The sequence below is a fragment of the Rhinopithecus bieti genome, unplaced genomic scaffold (genome assembly GCF_001698545.2).
Source record: "Rhinopithecus bieti isolate Rb0 unplaced genomic scaffold, ASM169854v2 scaffold_5750, whole genome shotgun sequence".
NCBI lineage: Eukaryota > Metazoa > Chordata > Mammalia > Primates > Cercopithecidae > Rhinopithecus > Rhinopithecus bieti.
Window position 1 is genome coordinate 237,350 of NW_016805082.1, and position 4,490 is coordinate 241,839.

Here is a 4,490-nt window from a genome sequence, read left to right on the forward strand (position 1 = left end):
GAAGGAAGGAAGGAAGGAAGGAAGGAAGGAAGGAAGGAAAGAGAAAGAAAAGAAAAAAAGAAAGGGAGGCACATAGCTGTATGAATATTTGTGAAATTTGGGATTGTCTTTGTTTCCCTCTTTCAAAATTGTACCCAGACTTCTTCCTCCCCCACGCACACACCCAAAGCAATGCACATATCCACCTACACCTCTTCCCCGCTGTTTTCCCAGCTAGGCCAGTGGAATCTCTCTTCACCTCAGGCCTCCACTAGGCAGACTCACCTCTCTCTCCATGGCCCCCACGCTCCTCCCTGCCGCCACTTCTTAACTCAGGCTCCCGCCATCTCCTGAAGTCATGTCCTGACAGGTCTCCATTATCCAATCTCTCCACTAATGCAATCCTCACTCTACATAATTGCTAGAGCTGTCTTTCCAAAGACAAATACGGTCAGGTCACTTCCCTGAGTACAAGGCTTCAATGAATCTGCATTGCCCTCTGGGAGAAAGCCCGAAGTCCCCACGGTGATGAATACACTCCTTCACATACTGGCCCTGCTCACTGTTCCAGCTCCAAGTCCTGCCATGCCTCAGCGGCCCCTTACACTGCAGACTCAGGGAACTCCTCACTTTCTCAAACATGGCAGACTCTTTAATGTCTTTGTGTGTGTTTGTGTGTCTGTGTGTGTGTGTCTGTGTGTGTGTGTCTGTGTGTGTGTGTGTGTATTTTCTCCCTCCAATGCCTGGTGAACTCCTACTCATTCATTAAAGTCCAACAAAAATGTCACTCAAATGGAATCTTTCCCAACTTGCTGCCTGCCCATCAAAACACAACTATCACTACTTTCTCTGGGTTTTCATAATGTATTACTTCCAACAATAGATGTCTACTGAACTACTACTCTGTGTACCACGTTTTGTGGTCATAGCTTTATTCTTGTGCTTGCAGCATTACATTATATTTATTTGGCTATTTAACTTTTTCTTTTGCCAGACAGGGAGCTGTCTTGATGAAAGAGGTGATCAGAACACGGGAACTACCTTTTGCATTTCTTTGCCTCTGGTGTGTAGCACCATTTGTGGCATAGAGTAGGTTAATGGAATTACTTACTGAAAGTGAAGATACAGGGAATGGGGAGCTGAGGAAGGAAAGGAGGAAAGAAGAAAATCTGGTAAAGTCCAAGGAGAAGAGTAGGATGGGAGCCCAGAGATGGGAGCAAAAGAGGAAAAATGAGAAAGAGGAGAAACAGAAAGGTGTACCACTTCTCCCAGCACCACCAAAATACGTGTGTGTGCACGTGTGTGTAGGTGGGTGGGCAGGTTTGGATGTGAGTTGGTGTCCATACATACACACGAGGCAAGCTGTGAAAAAAAAAGCTTTCAACATCTGAAGCTTCAATGCTCATTAAAATGCTTTCCATGTAAGTGCACAAGGCAACATCTATCCCCACCCTCTCCCTCTTCCTCTCCCATCACGTGGCTGCTCTAAACCTCACTCTCTTCCTAAGTCCTCAGGCCTTCTTACTTTCAACATCATCTTTTGAGGGAATCAGAGGATACCTTCACATGCTTAAATAGTTTTACACAGGGTAAAACACTCCTTTGTAAGTCACTAAATATGGCTAAATTATAGACATTTTGAATTCCTCCAGAATAGAAGGCTGTTTTCGTGAAGAAAAAAAAACCAAACATCCCAAAAGAGAGCAGTCTGAATGAAGATAACATGGTCCACTGGGTTAGGGAGGATGCTGAACTGTATCAGCACGTCCCACCCCGCTCCATGGACCCAGATTGAACTGTCAGCCCTGCCTCCAGACAACCCCAGGACTTGGTCATGTCGTGCCCAGATCCTGCTCTTCAGGAGACAGTGGCATTCGATGTGACATAAAGAGAACAGTACATTCTGCCCCTGAATCTCCTGCCAACCAGCTGTGTGACTTTGGTCAAATGACATTTGACCAAATAGGTCTCAGTTTCCCCATCAGAAAAGAAAGAGGTTAGAGACAGGGATCTCCTAAGTTCCATTCCCTTCTACTGTCTATGTCTCTCTTTAAAGTTCTCCAATGCCAATGAGCATGAGGAGACTCCAGACAGAGCGGCCTGCCAGAGAGAATGTTCTGACAAAAAGAAAGAACTCCTATAACTTCAGGAAGTGGGATCAACAGCTGCACAATTTGCACTGGGCGTAGATATCTAAAAGTCAAAACAAAAACAAAACTCTGTGTTTCTTACCCAGAATCCAAATAATCTTCCATTGCTCAAGACTATTTGAAAATTAGGCCCAGCAAGGTGGCATGTGCCTGTAGTCCCAGCTACTCCCAGTGTCTGTAGGCTGAGGCAGGAGGATCACTTGAGCCCAGGAAGTCAAGACCAGCCAGAGCAACACAGCAAGACCTTTTCTTTAAATCAAGAAAAAATTTTAATATATTTTAAATTTTAAAGAATATTTTTAAATTAGAAGGGATGGGTCCTTCAAGGTCCTATAACCTCCTGCCCAGTCCAGGAATTCTCTTTTATCACCCTGCAGGCACGCATGTCATTGCTTCAACACTTCCAGGAATGGGAAATACCTCCCTGTGCAAAGTTCTGCAGCCATGCAAGCAGGGACGGGTAGCATAGTTACTTTGGGGCCCTGGCATGTGTCACTGGCCCCCATATTGCTCCCTCATGCTAGAGCCACAGTGTCTGAAATTCTACTATTAGTCGTTTATTTATTTTGCTTCCCTTTCCTCGGGTCTCTTAAAATTCAAACTTTTCTAGTAGTATTTGCTATCAAAACAAAGTGTTCATGGCTTATTGGCTCCCCCCTGTTCATGAGAACAGAAGGTCAGAGGAGAGCCCTAGGTGATTTTAAAACAAGAGACCCTGAGGATGAGGGGAAAGGTGACAAGATACATTTTACATATTTTACCACTATTCCGCCAGACCAGATGGGAATATATATGATGAGGATAGGATGATGATGACAGAAAAAAATAAACATGCCTACTGCCTGCCAAGTAGGCTTCTCAGCACTTCAACTCTAAAGCATTGTAAGCACATTTATAAGAACTGGGTGGTTTTTCCAAGTCCCTCGTAAAAGGGACTTGTTACAATGGGACTTATATTGGGACTTGTTACAATGACTTTCAATAAGCAGCTTAGCTGCTCGGAGAAATCACCGCAGATCCTGAAGATCCTGGCTCCTTTCCTGCATTTCTCTTTTCTTTCCTTCTGAAACAAAGATAAACGGGTGTAGTTTTGCAAGTTTGCATAATACATTTACACATATTACATATATATATATATAAACTGAGAAGCGGTGAAGTAGCTAGTGAGATCCATTGTTGAGGGAGTTTTCAGACCCTCTTCTTATGGGACTTATAAAAGGTAAATATGCCAAGACTCCCACCTGGTGGCTAGAATCAATAGTGAGGATTTGGGAGAAATGTACGTTTGCATTAATTAATTGGGGTGTACAGAAACCAAGCAGTCCTTATGATTAAGGTGGTCCCCGGCCCTGGAGACATCTCAGCTTTGTCAGCTCTCCCAGCCTGTGAAATAATTAGAGTCACTGGTGTCATGAAGAGCAGAAATCAAAGTGAAGAAAGAAGAATAGGAAGGAAAGACGCACGACTCACGGTCAACAAAGGAACAGGACAGCGCCTCCTTCAACTGGCTCCGGTGACTGGCTATGAGAAATTGCTGTGTGCTTAGATTTTCTGAACAATGTTGAAGGACTGTTGTTCTAGACTGGCATGACACCGTAGTGATGCCTAATTTTTTAGAAAGTTGCGAGACAGAGACCGAGCGAGCGAGCGACAGAAAGTTCCAACAGTGCCACCTTCTGGCCGTAATGTGGTGAGACAGGCATGACCTATGTCTCGGTTCTCACGGTGGCAATTGTTACTGCATATAATATTAAAATGTGCAAGTAACTCTTACTGGCCAGGTACTATAGTAACCACAGATTATAATCATGGACGCACCACACATGGAATCTTTGGCAACCTTTTACGAGTGTCTTGCTAGACTCCTCCACAAGACTGTATCTTGGGAGAACAGGGACTATCTCTTCTGCAACTTTGGGAACCCAGTACTTGGCAGTTAGTCACTAAAAATACAAATGGCAGGAACAGAAAGGATTGTTTGTGAATTTGTTTCTCGGTGTATTAAAATCAATTAAAATCTTATTAGCAAGCAAGACAATGTCAATATTGCAGTAGAGTTTCTGCTAGATCTGGTTTTCCCTGATATAGATCACAGAATCGGGAGCATGTCCATTGAGGCTGTGAACACCAGATGATGGCAGGAAAAATAATCAGAGTGGCTAGCACTTTACAGGAGACTGAACTTAAAGTGGCCTCAGGGATATGATTTAATGATTTCCAGCCAGGCATGGTGGCTGACTCACATCTGTAATCCTAGCACTTTGGGAGGCCGAGGGCAGGAGTTCAAGACCAGCCTGGTCAACATGGTGAAACTCCATCTCAACTAAAATTACAAAAATTAGCCAGGCATAGTGGTGGGCG